This window comes from Phyllopteryx taeniolatus, chromosome 10, assembly GCF_024500385.1.
Source record: "Phyllopteryx taeniolatus isolate TA_2022b chromosome 10, UOR_Ptae_1.2, whole genome shotgun sequence".
Taxonomy (NCBI): domain Eukaryota; kingdom Metazoa; phylum Chordata; class Actinopteri; order Syngnathiformes; family Syngnathidae; genus Phyllopteryx; species Phyllopteryx taeniolatus.
The window spans coordinates 15,911,768-15,933,036 of NC_084511.1; the positions used below are offsets into that span (position 1 = coordinate 15,911,768).

General features: G+C 41.1%; 1 long non-coding RNA gene across 1 annotated transcript in view; it reads right to left on the reverse strand.

The window, feature by feature from the left end:
- Window positions 1–5,325: 5,325 nt before the first annotated feature.
- LOC133485075 (uncharacterized) overlaps window positions 5,326–21,269 on the reverse strand; it is a 36,011-nt gene continuing 20,067 nt past the window's right edge. The window contains exons 2-4 of the long non-coding RNA XR_009790596.1: window positions 15,608–15,773; window positions 15,136–15,346; window positions 5,326–6,008 (exon numbers count right to left, since the gene is read on the reverse strand). This is a non-coding gene — a long non-coding RNA (uncharacterized LOC133485075). The remainder of the gene's footprint in view (window positions 6,009–15,135; window positions 15,347–15,607; window positions 15,774–21,269) is intronic.

A 21,269-nucleotide genomic window follows, 5' to 3' on the forward strand; every position in this document is an offset into this window, starting at 1 on the left:
AGAGTAGCCTTGCTCCTTTTACCAACCTCAAAGTAAAAAGTCACAGAGTGTTAAGTGAGGACTGCTGGCTGGCCACTCAAACGGATCACCATGACCCATGCATCTCCTAGGGAAGTGGGCATTCAGCCATTCACCAACAACAATAGCAGAAAGTGGAAGAGTCCCATCTTGCATAAAAAAAAAAAACAGATGTTCAACATTCTCCCAAGCACTTCTGACAGGCCAGATTTCATCTTGCATTATGGTTAACCCGAACATAAATATGGTTGATGGTGGCAGTTAACATGATGTCATCAGTGTTTTTTCCCTAGATGTTGGGTGTATTACATTATGCTTTCCTGTAAGTCTTTTGTCAATCATGGTATTACAAAGAATGAATGGACCCTCAATCCTGTCCAAAGTCCTCCCACACCACACCATTACATTAATTCTCATATACTGTATTGAGTGTCTGTGTAGCTTCTCAGTCATCCAGGTCAAGGTAATTGAGGCAACTGGACTCTTCTTGTTTGTTGAAGATGTTTCACCCTTAATCAAAAAAGCTTCCTAAAAAGCCTCAAATTTAAAGTGAAAAAGACCTTTGTATTAAAGGTGAAACATTTTCAACACACAAGAGTCCAGTTGCTTAATTCAACTCATTCATCTCATTCATCGAAGAACAAACACAAAAAAAATTTGATTAAATTCTCATACATTCAAGAACAAACACACAATATTTCAGAGCAAAATTATAATAAATACATAATTTACAGGTATTCTGAAATAGGAAGTTACTTTTCAGTCACCCTGTATAACTTTTTAGCATTTGATTAAAAAGTCCAAAAAGTATATTGGCCATAAACCCAACAACCTTAGAAACTTACTGCCTTCATTAGTTTGTTTTGAGTTAGTTTCGAGTTCATGTGTGTATCTGTACTGTATGTGTCCATATCACTTGTGGAGACATAGTGTAGATGGATCCCCTATGTTGACGAGCTCGACCCTTGCGTGGCAGCCGATGCTCACTTAGCCGCCCAAAACCACTATGCAGCAAGCAACTCATACACTGTGCAGGAGGTTTTGGCCAGGGGCCTGAGGTGGTGCACTGCGCAAACTGCAACAATAGATTCTTGTCACCTCCATCATGTTGGAGCCAAAAGTGAAGACAAGCTTCTGTAAAGGACAAAAGGCTATGAATTGATTTATGAGTGTTCGTGGGGCTGTAATGTGCGGCAGTAACTAGGAATCAATGGGCTAGAAAAATGCCAACAGCAGCTCTTTAATGTCCACTTTTTGTCTCATCCCGAATTTAATTAATTTTAAATTCTTTCAGCGGAGAGAAGGTGAAGAGGTGCCTCACTATCCTCAGCAGTGAATGTAACATATATATATATGATGACATTCCTTCTAAATAGATGGATGAATAGTTTTTCTTCTTTTCTGCAGTGAAGAAAGACTACAAAGGTGAGGGATTTTTTTATGCTTGCAAATATGGGATGAAAAAAAGATGATGAACTCTACCTTTTAGATGCTTCAAGCGGCATAGTCTCGTTTTTTTCAAGAGGTGACCTCATTTATATTTAAAAGTCGGTCAATATGATCTCCATTTAATTTTAACTGCACTTGGAGGAAAGTGGCCTTTAATTGGGAATTTACCACATACAAAAAAAAATAATACCTTTTTTCCATAACTAGCATTCCAGGTTCGTAAACTACTTTTAAATTTTTCATGTATTAAGTTTGACTCCCAGGTCAAAAAGTGTAATTTAGTATTTTTTTTCTAATGGTATGATAAAATTTATCATGCATGTTGATGCGTTTTCTAAAGCTCTAAAGACATATTAATACAACACTTGTGATGCCGCTTTAATATTCAACCCGATAAACTATGGATTCATCCATCCATTAGCATCATTGTAGACAACAACAATGCATGCCCCCCGGTGTTCTCCCAATGGTTTGTTACTGTGTAAGTACTATGTAAAAGTAATGAGATCAGTTCAAATGAAAATAATTATGTTTTTGGAATTACATTTTATCTATGTGGGACAAAAAGTAAAAACTTCATCAAAATGGATAATATAGGTACGATTTTGGACCCATGTTAACAGCTCAAGTACTGTTAGCAGTTAATTTGAACGCAATCAAAATTTTACTGAGACGTATTCTGGACTTTAAAAAGAACAACATACCAGCAAAAGGCATACATATTTGAATCAAATATATCCCCTGGGTTTCCCTTGTGAGAAACACCGACCTTAGGGAACATAAGAAAATGAATAAAGTGAGGTGGAGGTTCGCTGCAATATCATTGTGAATATTGAATTAGTTCCAAAGCGCTTAGTGAATATTCAATTCAAATGCATTACCGGTAGCTCCTGGGAAGTAGTTGATTTCATGGACTACTTGATCAGGATTTGATAACTCGGTGAAATGGGTAATAGGATTTCCAGATTTTTGTTGCTGCATATATGGGGGTTTACAGTCAGGGCTGATTATACTTGTCATGTCTAAGAAGTTAAAGATGCTTCCACAAATGCACAAATGTCTAATCCAATGGTGTCAAACTCAAGGCGTGGGGGCCACATCCGGCCCGTTACTTCCATTATTCTTGCTAATAAATATTGTCAAATTTAATGAATAATAACATAGACACATTGCAAAAAGCAGGCATGGTGGGCGACTGGTTAGCACATCTGCCTCACAGTTCTGGGGACCGGGGTTCAAAAACCGGACCCGCCTGTTTGGATGTTCTCCCCCATGCGTGGTAGGTTGATTGAAGACTCTAAATTTCCCGTAGGTGTGAATGTGAGTGCGAATGGTTGTTTGTTTATATGTGCCCTGCGATTGGCTGGCGACCGGTTCAGGGTGTACTCCGCCTCCCACCTGAAGATAGCTGTGATAGGCTCCAGCAGCCCGCGACCCTAGTGAGGATAAGCGGTAAAGAAAATGGATGGAGGATATTGCAAGAATGTTTCTGTTACCAAAACCCCTTTTACAGTAACTTGAACAATAGTTGAACAAACTATTTTCCTTGACCTTTGATTTGATTTAAAAACTAGTTATCCACCAAGTTGTTGTGTACTTTATTAAGTAATATTATGATGAAGCAATGAAACAATTATTGTTTCACAGTCATAACGCCCCCCTGAGGGAAAACGTAACTATAATGCACCCACGACAAAAATGAGTTTGACTCCACTGGTCTAATCCGTGTTTGTTAGGGAAAATAAAAGTCATATTCTTGTCGCTCTCACCTGTCAGTAGAGTGCTTAAAGTCACAGGATTCATTATAGTGCAATGGAATGATCAGGGAGTAGGGGTTGCAGTACTATAGATTTTGTTTTTTTAAGTGGACACCAATATAGTGAAAGTTAAGTCGACATCACTGATATTTTTTTCAGTACAATTCTACAATTAAAAACTGGAGGAGGAAATGCTTTGCAAAAATCTATATTCATCGACAATAGACAGCTCTTACACAGAATGTCACGTACGTGGTTAGGGCGAAGGAGAGTAACGCAAGGCAAGAACATGGTGGACCCAATTGCAGGGAAGCAGGGAGGCAAGGCAGGAGTGCGGGAGTCTCAAAATAATAATATTTAATCTTCAAAAAGGGAAAACAAGGATATTGGATGAAGCAAAACTGAACGAAGTCCCACAACAGATAATCAAACAAAACAAAGAAACACTTGAATATTTAAAACTGGAAACAAACTATGACCTGTGAGTAAGACATGGAATAGATAGGGGAAATGACACCTGACAATGACATACCACAATGATAAAGACAACTGACGAGACACGAGTGGCTGGAGAGAGCTGATTGGTCGACACAAAGTAGACGAGAACAGGTGGACACAACAACCTAATGAGCACATGACAAACATGGAACACAGGAAAACATGGAACAAAACTAAACACAACCCAAACCAAAACACAGACCATGACACAGAATGTACATACAACATATACATTAGAACACAAACACATGGATCAAGGCTATCACGAGATAGGATAGGAAACGTTTATTGCCATTGTGACAGCCAGGTAACATTTGCACAACTTGGCCAAGTGGGAAAACATTTTTCTCATTTTTCTGGGCCCACCACAGCATGGGGGTTCTTCATGGTGGGAATTTGAAGCGTTTACAAGTAATCACAGACCCCTTTGTGTGTGGTGGCATAATTCCCCGTTATTCTTTTACTTTGATGGTACGAAACGAAAAGCTGTAAGAAATCTTGCTATTTTATTTTTATTTTTTATACTGGTTCTCTCTAACATTACATCCATCGAATGGAGATGATTTTGATTTCTTCTTTAAAAATAATAATTTCTTATTATTGCTTTCTAACTAGACCCCCACTCTTTTTTTATTCGCATGGTGGATTCTTATCTCCATTCTGACACATTTCAAGGTTAACATTTGTACAACAGAACTGACTTCCAAGCTGTTGCTCAATTCTGTTGAGAAAAATCAGATAAAACACATCTTGCCAACATCACAGATTGGAAAGTGTCAGAGCAGAGTGCACTTGTAATACTTGCAACATGTGCTGGATTGCCAATGATCATGTGCATACATTTTCTAGAGAGCCTTGTAATTAACAAGGTTGATTCAAACAAATACTTATTTTATGCACTGTGTGACTCAACACTAATAACATGCAGATACCTAGTACAGGTTTCTGTTATTATGGTTCTTAAATTAACAGACTGAAAAAAACAAGTAATGGTGTAACCATCATATTATCATTCTTTTATTGCTTATATTACAATTACATTTGCCTTTGGGGAAGTCCCAGCACAAAACTGTATACTTCCTGTCCCTCTCAAAATGTATTAATTAAATTTTAATAATTCAATCACATTTATTTCATTTATTAAATTTATTGATATATCAAAGTGTGCAAGTTGTGCATTTTTACTACATAAAGTATTTTACATTTTAGAAAAAATCAGAGGGGGTCTGATTGTGAACTACAAACACTGGCCTTCATTCATTCATTTTGAAAAAAACATTTTTTGAATGAAAATTATTTAAGTACACAGTGTCTGCACAGCCTTGGTATACAGTGTAGCGTATATGAGGGTTAAATAAAAATGTAATTAATTTAGGAGAAAAGAATAAGCCGGACACGACGCCTGCGTTATTTCCGGTTTAGCGTAATTTTAAGTTTAATCGTTAAAATCAACTATTTTATCGAGTAAAGGGGCACAACGTCATCTTTTATATGACTTTCTATCAGTCTCGTAATCTGAAGGTTGCTACACTTTATGAAATTTTGAGTTCTAGATGACAGAGGCTCACTTAAACTAAGAAAACACACAAAATACAACCAAGAGTGGAATTTTATAGTACATTTAATGACATCTGCAAGGGATCTAGAGGGAAACACACAAAAGGGGTCTAACTAAAGAGAGAGAATAATAATAATAATGATAAAGAGAAGAAAAATAGCCGTACGAAAAGGGAAATGGAACATCATGTGTTGGACTAAAGTGGAAAACGCGAGCGTTTAACGCGTCCATTCCGGACAAGAGAGAGAGAGAGAGAGAGAGAGAGAAAGAGAGGACAAAGTTGAGATTTTGTCTGAAGATAGTAATTTCCCGAAATTAGGGACTAATATTGTACAATCTAGCAAACACTTGCCGTGTCTACACACGGGCGTAGTTAAGATGGCCTTTGGGAGTGATCTCTCTCTGAGCGCGTCTCAGGAAGCACAGAGACAGATTTGGTTGCAGAAGATAAAAATGTAGAAAAATAAAACAAAAAAACAAAAGAGGCAGAAGATGAAAAATGGTTGTTCGTCACGCCTCCTTGGGAGAATATGACCGTCTCTCTCTCCCGCCTGCTTTCCGGGATTCGCTGGTAAGTGCGGAGAAGTCACGCTGGAAGCCGAACAGCAACTGTTCGGGAGGCTTGGCAGCGGGGGTCCACGGAGGCTAGGGAACCGGATCTCCGTCCCCAAGGCCCGCAACAATTCTCAAAATCTCGCAATTGCGCTGTTGACACTGTAAAGTTGACACTGACACAGACATCAAGGCATACATATATTTCAGAGTTCGTGAAATATCAAAAAAAGACATTTATCCTTGGTTAAACATCAAATGAGAGTTCAAGGGTTGCAGTACTCTCAAACGCCAGTGGGTGACGCCTTGCGTGCACGTTTAAATATTAAGTTGATTGGTTGTTCGTGTATTTGCATTCCATCGTCGATCGGTCTCTTTTGGTTTTCCCTTTTGAATCCAGTCCAGCGATGTTGATTTGACCCATGAGTTCAAATGAAGAATGGACTCTTTGATGACTGTAAGCCATGATTTCGAGAGGACTTGCTAATTACGCCTAGTGGACTTTAGGGTCCACTAGGCGTCTTCTTGTGGGAGTCTCACAGCAGGGCGGCTTCAAAGGATGCAGTTTATCAAATCGTGGGGAGTCACTGTGTCACCTCAGTTTGCTGGGAGCATGTCCGCTACAACAGTATATATTTAAAGATCTTACAAATGCGACAGACTCAAAACACCAGTTAGGGGCCTTATTTACTAAAGGTTTGCACATCAAAAAATGCATGCAAGGCAAACCCGCACAATGAACTGCCTGGCAATTTTGCGGATGATGGCTGTTTTTGCATCTTGAAATAGCATGTCTATAAGGTAGGTGCAAAGCAGCACGCAAAGCAGTGCTAGTGTAGTGCAGGTAGTATGAGAGGTGAGGCTTAAACCCCAAAAAACAAACAGAAAAAAGCAATGCAATTCTGGAGCCTCTGAATGATCTAAGCCAAGGGTAGACTTGGAGTCAGTCACAAGAAGGAGTCATGCCATACCACCTATGACAAAACATTCAACTCTGCATTTCCTTGTGTCTGGGTCATCTCAGGGCACTGTGGCAATTGGTCCTGGCTTCTCCCAGAGTAGTTTTTTGGATGTGGTGTCCAAGGTTTTCAACGCAATGTTAAATCAAACGGAACAAGTTAAATCAAACCGAACATGGCTTTTATGCAATTGCAGGCTTCCACCAAATAGATTAATTTTCTGTTAATAATCTGTTTGTTTGTCTTCCACTAACACCTCCAATTCCATCAATTTAAACTTAATTTTCTGTGTATTGTGCTTTCCCAAATGGTAAAAACTATTGGCGCTTCCGAAAGTGCAAAACACTGAATACAGTTGTCTCTACCACTTTTACAGCTGTTGCCAACAGCACGTGCAATCTGTTAGCATGAGTGAACATGCAATTTCGTACCGGCTATCCGGGATGTTAGTCAACGATTGCAATCTTAGTCGATCACGCTGAACACGCCCACCAACACCATGCATAGTCCGTTAGGGTCAACACCCACTGTAGCATCTGCTATTTGGGATCTTAGTTAATCAGGCCCCTTGTCTGTAAATTTTAGTGATTCAGTCTGGAATCAATAGTGTTTCATACTTACATTTTGTAGGATACAATTATTGCAACATTTCTGAAAATATTATCATATAATATTGAGCCAATTTCAATAACTCCTAGTGGTAATATTTAGTGAATGGTTTATAAGTCTTAACTTTGGCCTTCCTAAACATGCATCCTATTAGATATTTGCTTGAATTGTGTGTTAAGAAAACAGCCTGAATTACACAATCGTAACAGCAAATTGTACACTTTCAAATAAGTGTAGAAACACTTATTTGAAAGTGTACACTGATTTGTGGACACTGATTTGAATCCAGTCCAGTGATGTTGATTTGAGCCATGAGCGTAACAATATGCTCAAGTTAGGTATCACTGCTTGCTGCTACAATTGTCTTTAGTTCGGATGAACTTGCAACAATTATCTCTTTGCGTCTTATTTACACACAACACTTTGTCAGAGTGCAGCCGAGGTGCACTTTCAAAACAAACCTTTTTAACAATAGGCAGATCTGCTGCTAAAAAGGATCATATCTCTAACAAGGCACCGAAAATAAACAATGATGGAACACTCGCAAGCCGCTCATCAGTAGTCAGGCCACTGACCATACACAGTTGTGACTCTGCATTAAGCACGGTGTAGGCAGTCTATGAAAATATATAGTCTATCAATGAAATATAGTGTTGAAGTTTATGTTCTCCCCCGGCTTGTGTGCGTTTTCATCGGGTACTCTCCTACATTCCAAAAACAGTCAGGTTAACTGAAGACTTTATTTAATAGCTTTATTTTCTTTATACTTAAAAGTGTCTATATGTACGAATGTGCGTGTCAATGGTTCTTTGTGTGTCCTGGCTGGCAACCAGTTCAGTGTGTACCGAAGTCAGGTATGATAGGCTGCAGCTTTCCCATAACCCTAATGAGGACAAGCGCGATAGAAAATGGATGGATGGATGAATGAAATATCGTGTTAGGCATCACATCTTTCATTCTAAGAACTTTGTGGTCATGGCTGACATGTGCTAAGGTTTTCTTTGGCTTCTGGGGCAGCTACAATTGAGCACAACAAGCGTGGTGCGCAATCCTGGTAATATTTGTTACTGCTGGGAATTGTATTTCAGTTGTGAAGTCTTATAAACACTCACAAATGGTTTCTGTTGTCTGACCGATTTATATATATATATATATAACATTGTCCATAGAAGAGTGCAGCCTGCAGTTTTCCTGCATCTAACCAGTGTTTGGAAATTTACTTTAAAATGTAATATTCAAATTTCTTTCTATTCAACTTTTGGTCATGAGTAAAACTAAAAACAACAAAAAATAAATGTAAAACATTAACTCGGCAGGTGTTATGTGCTAATCAAACTGGTCCCAATTATACATTTGTGTACTGATTTGTACACTCATGACTGAGTGATGTCCTGACCAATCAGTGGTACTGTTATAGTGGTTGACAAGCCTCTCTAATGATTCATCAACAGTCGTGAAAAGCTAGCCAATATAGCCCTACATACTGTCAGACAGCAAGTAGGCAAGCCTTAAGCAGAAATATAGTCAGTGAATGGAGTTGAAGATGATTTTAAAACACCAGCGGGACTCTTGTTAAATGTTGGGCTGTCATGGCTCAGGTGGTAGAGTGGTCGTCTCCCACCCCGAAGGTTGTGGGTTCGACCCTCAGCCCTAGTGACCATGTTGAAGTGTCCTTGAGCAAGATACCGAACGAACAGCCTGTTGCTCCTGATGCAACGTTATCAGTAGGTGAATGAGGAGACACTGTTAAAGTGCTTTGAGTACCATGAAGGTAGAAAAGTGCTATACAAGTGAAAGTCCACTTACTAATATAAAATAAGTACTGAAAAAGAAGCTATCTATACATCACAAGGTTGCCATGATTGTAACGATTTTACTTTTTCCTACATTTTGTTAGTAACTGTAATGGAGATTTACCAGAACACGCTGATACATGTGAAGTGCCATGTGGCTGATGTAAGTTATTATTGTTACTGTTCCCCAAGTTTATTTTGAACATTCTGTTTCAAGTAGCTGTAAACAACGGTGATCCCGAGGCGGCTTGTTGCTCAGTGCAAGTGAGACAGCAGCCACTGTGTTACTTAGAAGACCTTGTTTACTGGCGTGGGCGTGCTGGAGCCTATCACAGCTGAGAGGAGGTGTACACCATGAACTGGTCGCCAGCCAATTGCAGGGCACATATAAACAAACAGCCATTCACACTCACATTCACACATACAGACAATTTAGAGTCTTCAGTTAACCTCCCATGCATGTTTTTGGGATGTGGGAGGAAACTGGAGTACCCACAAAACCCATGTAGGCACAGGGAGAACATGCAAACGCCACACAGGAAGGCCGGAACCCAGATTTGAACGCAGAACTGTGAAGCGGATCTGCTAATCAGTCGGTCACCGTGCCGCCTAACTTGACCATTTAGAGTTTAAATAAAATAAAACTACACTTTGCTGGAGAAACAAAAAATGTGCAATTAAATTACAGTTGCTTTTGGAAATTTCCATGATTACAATTTCACTTACATTTGAAAATAAGACACAAAAGCTTGGATATATTTTCATATCACTTACTCCTTTAAAAGCCGACGCTTATACTTGGTTCTCTCTGGTCATGTGCCATTCTGCTGTAGTCTCAAACGTGACATACTTTTCCAAACATGACCTCAAAGTTCCACCTTGTGGTTCAATCTGTTTGTCTGAGATTTTGAAAAGGTTTCAATGGTTTTAATTTTTTTGAGAAAACTTCCAAAGGTCCTGTTAAATTAGGAAAAATAATCCAAATGTAATCATCCATCCATCCATTTTCCGAGCCGCTTCTCCTCACTAGGGTCGCGGGCGTGCTGGAGCCTATCCCAGCTGTCATCGGGCAGGAGGCGGGGTACACCCTGAACTGGTTGCCAGCCAATCGCAGGGCACATAGAAACAAACAACCATTCGCGCTCACAGTCATGCCTACGGGCAATTTAGAGTCTCCAATTAATGCATGTTTTTGGGATGTGGGAGGAAACCGGAGTGCCTGGAGAAAACCCACGCAGGCACGGGGAGAACATGCAAACTCCACACAGGCGGGGCCGGGGATTGAACCCAGGTCCTCAGAACTGTGAGGCTGACGCTTTAACCAGTCGAACACCGTGCCGCCAAATGTAATTAAATATAATTAATTACAGTACTTTGAGAAAGTAATTAAAATAGGTACATCCATCCATCCATCCATTTTCTGAGCCGCTTATCCTCACAAGGGTCGCGGGAGCGCTGGAGCCTATCCCAACTATCATCGGGCAGGAGGCAGGGTACACCCTGAACTGGTTGCCAGCCAATCGCAAGGCACATACAAACAAACAACCATTCACACTCACATTCACACCTACGGGCAATTTAGAGTCTTCAATTAACCTACCACACATGTTTTCGTGGTGTAGGAGGAAACTGGAGTTCCCAGAGAAAACCCATGCAGGCACGGGGAGAACATGCAAACTCCACACAGGCGGGGCCGGGATTTGAACCCCGGTCCTCAGAAGTGTGAGGCAGACGCTCTAACCAGTCGCCCACCATGCCGCCTTAAAATAGTTACATTATTATAAAATTTTAAATAGGGTAATTTGTAGTTGTAACCAAAGTAATATTCCCAACACTGTAGACACATACAGACACACCTTCAGCTCTGTAAATCTTCCACTCTGGGTACACAACAGGTAAAGTCATGCCAGCCATCCAGCTAAATCATCCTGGCATGTGCAGTAAAAAATAAGTTCCTCTATTTTCGGTAGCCTCCTAACAAGCAGACAGGGCTGTACAGGGGAGCCGTCTATATGCCAAGGCTGGCACCACGCAAAGCTCGGAGAGAGATGAGCTGGTGGGGCTAACAACCATCAGCGGTACAAATGCCTCTGTTGAGTGGCCTGGTGTAGGCACCTCCACTCCTGGGAGGACAGCAATCAATAAAGCCAACAACCCTGGTAGATTTGTGGGAAGAAATGTGCTGAGGCAAAACAGGCTCATTTTGAGTGAAACTGTCTTATTGGTGGGGTTGGAGTAACTGGCTCAATGTCTCTCCAGAGAGCAATGCAAGAGAGGACGCTGTATTCACTGTAAGACGCTTTTGGACAGGCTCCACAAACTGCTGTCTGCATGTGCCTTGCACATGCCAATATGTGTTTAGTTTTTATCTCCTGACAACTTGTTTACACACTGCTGTATTTGACAAATGTTGGCACGCTCTGACATGTACAACATCCCAATTTAGTCTAATCTATTTTTAACCAAATGGCAAATTTCAACAGGGGAATTCAAAATAAACAATACTGTTTTACAATCTCAAATAAACGCTTAGTTACTGCCATATTTACTGTTTTTAGAATTTCAATTAAAATTTGAATTTCTATTGTCCTTGTGAAGTGTTTCTTTTGATTGTTTTGTATATCTGGGATAAAAGTGTTTTTCCTCCAAATGTTTACTGTAATTATGACTCGTACTGCATTACCACAGGATAGTGATACAATACGGTACACTCCAAGAAGTACTGTACATTATATATTTTAAAAATTTATTATGTGGAGTGGAAAATGTTGCACAATAATGATGGTCAAGTAATAGCAAAAGTTCCTTGCTAAGGTTTTGTGTCATTAACAGACATCATGTTTAGTTTTGCATATATACACAGTATAATCTCAAAACAAAGAGAAAAATGGTCCCAAAACAGGCCCTTATGGTATATTGTAATACATCAACTCTTATGCACTGGAAAAATATAGCACTACATTTTCTGACCATTTTTTTCACTACGAACTCCAGATGTGTCTGGGATTGTTACCTCAATGAAGTGATCATTTTGTGACCAATATTCTAAGTCAGATTTATCGATATATGAAATAGGAGATAATTGATAATAAAAAAGAGTAATTTCTGTATGAGAGCAAGAAGCAAATTACATGAAATGGATTTTGTGACATTAACATCACCTCTGTCAAAAAATTAACTTTTGTGGATGTATGACTTTCAAATCGGGTAGTTCATATCCGGGAGGCACACTTGTTTAGCCCGGCTTTAATTAAAGATCATAGCTCTCTGATAAGCTCCTTTAATGGAGATGAAAATTAGTTTGAGGGTGATAAAGTCATGGTCTGTGTTTTAGTTTTAGATTGTTTAGTTTTGGTTCATGTTTTCCTGTGTCTGTTGTTGTTCATGTCTTGTCACGCTCGTTAGGTTTTTATTTGCACTTGTTCCCGTCAGTCCCTCTACCTGGTGTCAACCAATCGGCTCCCTTCAGCCACTCGCGTCACGTCTCGTTTTCCTTGTTGTCTTGTCAGTTTGCTTGTATTTAGTTCCTTGGTTTCTTTCAGACGCTGACACATACTGTACATCTTGTTCAATCACTGAATGGGAAGATAGTGATTTGATATTGTCATAACATGCAGGTTTACAAGAATGAAACTATGTATCATGTAAATTTGGATGTAGCTCATCTTCAGAAATATACAAGTGTGGCTGCTTAACAAATGCAGAGTAGCCAGTGTCCTATGTTATACCTGGAGCAAAATTGTAAGCACTGGCCCCTCAAGAGGTGAGCAGTTTTATCATGACGTGACCACATTTGTTTCTGAAAAGAAGTGCAAATAAGAATAGCACTGAGTTGTTTTTTTGGTTTTTTTTTTGGCCTGCCTGGCATCTTAAGGAGACACTGTCCCCCTGGACAAAGAGTTGGCAGGAACATTTTAAATTAGTAAAAAAAAAAACTAGTTTTAAATTTTAAATATGCACTGAAAGAAAGAAGTCACCTTCGGGCGCTGCATGCTTTTCCGTTGCCACATATAACAATTCTATAATCAAAATTAGTTTTGTGCCGTTTCAGGAATAGGTATGGGCACGGTTTGAAATAAGACAAGTGACTCAGCGTAGCAGTGATACTGCTAGCATTTGGCCATATTGCATTTAGTGTACACTTAAGTAGAATTTAATATGTCATTTCATGATAAGAAAGGAGTACACCAGTGTTATTTTATTGTTCATGGAATTTGTGTGTAGTGTCTAATGTGCTCCCTTCCACACCACATTCCAAATACGTGCATGTTAGGTATATTGAAGATGAAATTAACCACAGGTGTCAATGTGAGTGTGAATGGTTACAGTACTTCCCTGTGTATGCCTTATTGGCTAGCGACCAAGTGAAATCAATAAAGTGAAATTAAAAAAAAAAAAAAATCCTCAATCACTTATTAAGGTTTCAGATTAGTATACACTGTAATTTGTCCATGGTGTACCTCGACTGTTGCCCAAAGTCAGCTGGGGTAGGCTCGAGCTCACTATAAACTTTATTGAGGACAAGTAGTATATACAGTATAACATGAGTGGATAGCCAAAAGTGATCTTCTGGAAGGACACTATGGCAACACACATCAGGAGGACTCATAATTTTGTTCTTGCACCAGACATTTTAATTGTATTGAAATTCATCCATCTATCCATCCATTTTTTTTATACGGCTTCTCCTTAATGTTGCAGGTATGCTGGGGTCTATTCCAGCTGATTTAGGTTGAGAGGCAGGGTACACGTTGGAATGGTCGCTAGTCAATGACATTGTATTAATAACTGCAGCCCTAAAAAGAGATTGATTTTTATTTTACTGCCTGGTCTCACAAGAAAGGTGTCCTCTTCTTTTTTGAAAAACCAAATATGGTCACTTCGCCCTGAGTAACTCTTAGAGTCCACAGAAGAGCGTTGTAGGGGTTGCTGGAGCAAAGCCAAATTAGTCACTGTCCCATGTGCCGTGTCTTTTCTAAGTGGAGGCATATAGTTAACTTTGGGTAAAAATCCACACTTTGCAAGTGCGTGGAGAGCCAGTTTGTACATGCCCAGAATAGGTGACACGTGGTGTACCACAGACCTTTTGGCTGTCGTCCTCAGTAGAAAAGGTGCGACCGAGGTGACATTCACGTCCTCTGTAATTATCAGGACTATGATGTGGCAACATTAATGATGTATGAGGGCCCAGTGAGGGGTGAGCGTGGCTGTTTCACAGGCCCTCATTACATCACCCTCCCAGCAAGAAGAAAGGCAGCATTGTTACATCCAGCATGGATTCTACACATTTTTTGTTTTTCAGCAGTCAAAACAGTAAATTTTTTAACTGTCATTTCAGAGGTGTTGCAGTCTTGTGCCTCACTTCTATGGATTCACACTATGTCATCCGTAGCGTATTAATATACTTTTAATTTATTCTCGGTGAAGCATAATACTTTTTCAAATAATCCGAACCACCAGAAAGATTCGAAATGTCTTGTGACTCTGGTTGACTTCCAATACTAACCCAACCCAACACAGTAAGGGGACGAGAGACCCCTAGTGTCTTTGAGCAAGGTCTCTAACTCCCACAATTGGTCCCTGGGTTTTGAAAAGCTGACCACTGCTCACAAGCATCAATAATTGTGCTTGCTCAGTTGTGCTAATTGTTGTAATGGGTTGCAAGCGTTTGAAAATGTTATGTTTTTCCAATGTATGCACAAAACGGTAAAGGCGACCTTAATCTTATAAACTGTCTTCTAAACAGTCAGTAGTTTATCAATTCTAATTTATCTGCTCAGTGCACTGAAGTAAACATTGGATTAACACTGCAAAGACATTATAAAAAGGAATCAGAATGTCAAATTGAGAACTTTTAACTCGAAAGACTCGATTTTGCCCTCTTGTAACCAGAATGGACAAGTTGTCTGATTATCTCTGATTAAAGATGATTAAACACCTACTTGCCGAAGTCAATGAGTATTGATTGAGAGGATTTCTGAATGTGGCGCTGGTGTGGGCTGATTCCAACAGGGCTTCAGATTTCTCATTTTAAATCAGAGAGGTGCTCATTGACGAGATGGAAATCATTAAAGCCATCCACTTCTTTCCTGTATGATGATTATGGATCTCGCTGGGCTCTGTCCACTGCTTGCACGCTGCGCAGAGGCACAGCTGGCAGTCAATGTGGGAAGAGAATAGAGGATTTAAATGCAGAATTAAGATGAGAATCTACATTGTGCGACATGATGATCAGGAAAACAACATAAAGAGAAATATACAGTAGTTTGCATCTCTGCGTCATGTGCATGGAAGGATTCAAAGGAGGGAATTACACGTTTGCATGCTGATAAACCACATTGTTATGTTGGGCCTCTTGTTGTCTGACTTTTACAGGCTCGTGCAGACATGGCAGGGTGTTTGTCTTGCGCTTACGATAGCACGTGCATGACCTCCCGTCTAATCAGGTGTGGTATCCATGGAAACGGAGCGAACAGAATGTCACGCACAGCATCCTTGTCTCATAGCACTCCTGGCAAGCAGTGAGACTGTGGGCTTTTGGTCTGCACGGATCATGTTGGTTTCAGTCTGGAAGCTCGAACTGCAACACACACAACACATCACTGGGGTGCAAGTTAGGAGCCGAACTCTGTGGGGGTTTGAGCTGAATAAATTAATACTCCACATTAATAAATCAATGATTAACTGTGTAACGGTTATCTCTCGTATCTCTCGCTGCCATGAGTGGTGCACGTCATGGAGAGAAGGCTGAGTTGCGAAGTAAAAAACAAAAAAGAAAATCTAATGTGATAGCCAGTGTGAGGACAGGGGGTTCCTGATGACGTGGCCTTGCTGTCACGGTGTGGAAAAGGCCTGCATCCACCCTCTGGGATATATATTCTAGCCACTGGAGGCTTTAAGTGGATATTTCGCACCTCAAACATGTACATAATTATGTGCAGGCTAAAAAACATGCTAGACGAAGTATCATCCATTTTTCCAGGTCGTAGTAGAGGTATTTGATTGACAATTGGCAATTGAGCGGGAATGGTATCTGAGAGTGAAGAGAATGGCTTTATTTTCCATGCATTCATGTTTTTAAGATATGTTGAGCCTCATTTTACACTGTATATTTGCCAATTTTTTTAATCACCCAAATTTGGCAGGGTTATGAACAACACTCTTCCCTGTGGGGTGCCAAATTTAGAAGACTATATATATATATATCCATCCATCCATTTTCTGTACTGCTTTATCCTCACAAGGGTTGCAGGCGTGCTGGAGCCTATCCCAGCTATCTTCAGGCGAGAGGCAGGGCACACCCTGAACTGGTCGCCAGCCAATCGCAGGGCACATATAAACAATCAACCACTCGCGCACAGATTGACACCTACGAGCAATTTAGTCTTCAATCAACCTACCATGCATGTTTTTGGGATGTGGGAGGAAACCGGAGTGCCCGGAGAAAACCCACACAGGCACGGGGAGAACTTCAAAACTCCACACAAGCGGGGCCGGGATTTGAACCCAGGTCCTCAGAACTGTGAGGCAGATGTGCTAACCAGTTGTGTGATCAATGATGTCAAAGGCTACACTGAAATCTAGTAGTACCGCTCCTATCGCATATCCATTGTCAATTTCCCTGAGCCAATCATCAGTCATTTGAGTGAGGGCTGTAGTCCTGGAATGCTGCTCCCTGCAGGCATGTTGATAATCTGTGTTTAGGTTATTAAAAGAAAAGTAATACTGTATTGGTTCAAAAGCAATTCTCTCCCTGATTTTACTCAAAGACAGTCGCAAGCTTATTGGTCAACTACGTTGTATTAGAGCCACAGAATGATGCAGTAGGATTCACAGGTCAAAATACAGGTCAAAATACATTTCACTGAACTCAAGTTAAGAATATGGCAAACTGGAATATCAATCAGATTTGCTACTAATCGAAGTAATTTTATGTCCATATTATCCACACCAGCTGGTTTATCCTTACATCGTAAAGATGAGACATGCATTAATGTGTGCGTGTCAGATATCCCATAGCTAATTACTTCATCCTAATCAGCTTGTCAACAAATACATGTTTTCCTCATGCAGGTTGTCTCAAAGTAAATAAAATTATCCATTATAGAGAATGTAAAAATAAACATATTGAATTGTCCATTATCATTACGGTGTAGTGGTTCACTGGGCCTCTGTACAAGCTGCTGGGGTTCAATTCTTTTTCAATCTTCCTTTTGCATATACTGTCGTCAGCTTAGGCTTCAACTGCCCACGACTCAAAACAAGATAAGCAGGATAGAAAATACAAGGATGAATTACCCATTACTATTTCTTTCCATTAAAATAATGTTGACATGAATGTTTTCTCAAATGCTCAAAGGTTTTCTTTCGCTTTCAAATGTAAAATTCAGAGATTTAACATTGATCACAATGGTTGAACCCTTCTCCATAGTATCACCTTTTCAAAATTTACATTTCAGTGCATTCTTCAAAGGAGCTCTTTACAGGAACCATTATTGAAATCATACCATCCCAAGGTGAGCATTTTTAAATTCAGGAACTATAGTGCTGTTGCACAGTGAGATTTATTGTCATATTTTTTTATGCCCTGCTTCCTGCACAAGTCGGCCTCGGCCTGCCTAGCGACTGAAGGGTCTATAAATGTTCCATGCTCTGCATCCTGTGAGTTACAAGGCTCTAGGCAGGCAATAACTCACACCATTAAACATAACGAGGGCCTAGACATCAGCAACAATGAAAATCATGTCTGATCCCAAAATGATGAGATGTAATATTCATTTCCTTAATGCATTCAAGTGGTAAGACTTTTCAAAGTGACTGACAGGTGCTCTGCATAGAAGTAAACATTTAAAAAACTAAGTTAGTTGCATCTGTCCCTTCAAACATGCTGCAAAAACATTTAGATTGGATAACATTTTTAAATTGGCAACTCAACAGTCCCAACGGCCTCAACATGCTTACTGACTTTTGAGTCAAAAGTAAAACAAGCAGTTATTTGAGCTAGATAACAGAGATTCTATCTAGTTTCTATACGGCTCATCCTGTTCAAGGTCTGGTGCCTATCCCAGGTGACTTTGTATGAGAGCCACGTTACACTCTGGAATGATTCCCTGTCAATCACACGACTGACGCATCGAGACAGAAAACCTGTCATTAATAAAGCTAACATCCATCCGTTTTCCATTCTGCTTATCCGCCAATGGCCGAGCACATGTAAACAAACAACTGTTCACTCTCACATTTACAACAATGGAAAATTTAGTTTTGGAATGTGGGAGCAAACAAGGGGTGAATATGCAAACTCCACTCACAAACGCCAGCCACCTTGCTGCTCTTATGTAACCTAACCTAACATATGAATTGTATTAGGGCAGAGGTGGGTAGTACCATGTTATATTTACTCCGTTACATTTACTCAAGTAACATTTTGAATAAATTGTACTTGAGTAAAATAAATTGCCCTGTATAATCGCACTATAAACCAGCTGACTAAAGAAATTAACATTGCAAAGAGAAACTATGCAGTAAAGTTAGAAGAACAGTTTAGTGCTGACGACTCTAAATCAGTGTGGCATTCCAATCGCTAACCAATTACAAGCGACGATCCCCCCCAAGCTGAGAACAATAAAAGACTAGCCGATGACTTGAACCCCTTCTACTGCAGATTTTAAAAGGACACTTTCAGACCCCACACAGCCGCACTAACAAACACAATCACACCTCTGACTTCTGCGTGGACCATCCACGAACAGGATGTGAGACGCATCTTCAAACAACAAAAGATGAACAAAGCGGCAGGCCCAGACCTTGTGTCCCCATCCTGCCTCAAAGTCTGGGCGGACCCACTCGCTCCAGTCTTCACACAGATAGATCTCTGGAACTGTGCGAAGTACCATCCTGTTTCAAATGCTCCAACATCATTCCAATCCGCAAGAAACCTACAATCTTGGGTCTGAATGACTACAGGTCTGCGCTTCATCCTGGTACACCTCGACGTCGCGGGGACCTATGCGAGGATCCTGTTCGTGGACTTCAGCTCTGTGTTCAACACCATCATCCCCGAATTCCTCTCCTCCAAGCTACAGCGTCTCTCCTGCCATCTGCTAGTGGATTTACAGCTTCCTGACGGGCAGGACACAGCAGGTGAGGCCTGCCTCATCTACACGCAGCACCGGGGCACCCCAAGGTTGTGTCCTCTCTCTGCTGCTCTTCTCTCACTACACGAACGACTGCACTTCAACGCAACCGGCTGTCAATCTCCTGAAGTTTGCAGACGACACCACAGTCATCGGCCTCATCAAAGACTGTGACGAGTTTGCGTATCGACAGGAAGTGGAGCGGCTGGAGCTGTGGTGCGGCCGACACAACCTGGAGCTGAACACGCTCAACACTGTAGAGATGATGGTGGACTTCAGGAGGCATCCTTCGCCACAGCTGCCCCTCACACTGTCCAACTGCCTTGTGTCAACCGTCGAGACCTTCAAGTTGCTGGGAATTACAGTCTCTCAGGACCTGAAGTGCTAGTTCAACATCAACTCCATCCTCAAAAAGGCCCAGCAGAGGATGTACTTCCTGCGGCTTCTGAGGAAGCACAGCCTGCCACAGGAGCTGTTGAGGCAGTTCTACACAGCGGTCATCGAATCAGTCCTGTGTTCTTCCATCACAGTCTGGTTTGGTGCTGCTACAAAAAAGGACAAACTCCAACTGCTACAGACAATCAAAATCAAAACTGCTGAAAAGATTGTCTTGAGTTTGTTCTCACATTTCTGTCGGGGAAATTATACATTACTCGTGCACTCACTGTAGTAGTCTCGCCACGCTGCACTATTTGCATATCTGTTGTTGACCAATACTGGCCACTCATGTGCCTGAGTAGAATCTGCACCATTTTCACAATCGACTGAGTAGTATCTGCAACATTTGCACAGTCGACATTGTCACAGATTATCGGACCACTAGTCACATTAAGCTGCATACATTTCTTGAAGTCTCGGCGCCCTTTGAACAATGGTTATTGCACCGGACTATTGCTCTATTAGTCATTCAAACTGGTCTCATTGCTAGAGAACTCTGCATCTTTTTGCACAATTGTCACAAAACTATAAATAATAATAATAAATTGTACGCCTTCATGCACGCATGCACCCCCAGACAGACCTGTCTGAATTTTGCAGACAGGCGATTGCACGTCTGGTCAGCCTGCATGTATTTGGGCATGTAGGACCCAAGCAAGGGTCATGTCGTTTTTTTTTTTAACTCTGTAAGTCATTTTTGGTGTAGGCGCTGCACATCACACATTGCTTCAGAGGGCCTGAAATGACGATGGTGCAATTCATTGACACACACAGTAGCCTACACACAGGGTAGAAGCTCATTTAATATTTTTTTTACTCATCCATGCTGTGTACATGTACGTCATCACATACCTCCATCCATCCATCCATTTTCTGAGCCGCTTCTCCTCACTAGGGTCGCGGGCGTGCTGGAGCCTATCCCAGCTGTCATCGGGCAGGAGGCGGGGTACACCCTGAACTGGTTGCCAGCCAATTGCAGGGCACATAGGAACAAACAACCATTCGCACTCACAGTCATGCCTACGGGCAATTTAGAGTCTCCAATTCATGCATGTTTTTGGGATGTGGGAGGAAACCGGAGTGCCCGGAGAAAACCCACACAGGCACGGGGAGAACATGCAAACTCCACACAGGCGGGACCGGGGATTGAACCCAGGTCCTCAGAACTTTGAGGCTGACGCTCTAACCAGTCGCCCACTGTGCCGCGTCATCACATACCTCTCTGAGTAAAATATCCCCTTTCCGACACCTTAAACGCCGCCACAGAGCGCTTTGAGCAATAAATGGCAATCCGTTAACACCATACTTTCTCTGCCATATTCATTTGTTACTGCATGACAATCAAAATTCAGCAATTAACCTGCTCAGTCACCCCACACTGAGAGCGACGGCTGGACTGGAGCTCAACTTCAGAGGTGGTAAATGGAGTTAAAAGCGATGTGGGGGTGTGATGCTTGCAAATGAAGGCTGACACTGAGGACCGAAAGCTCTTCATATATTTC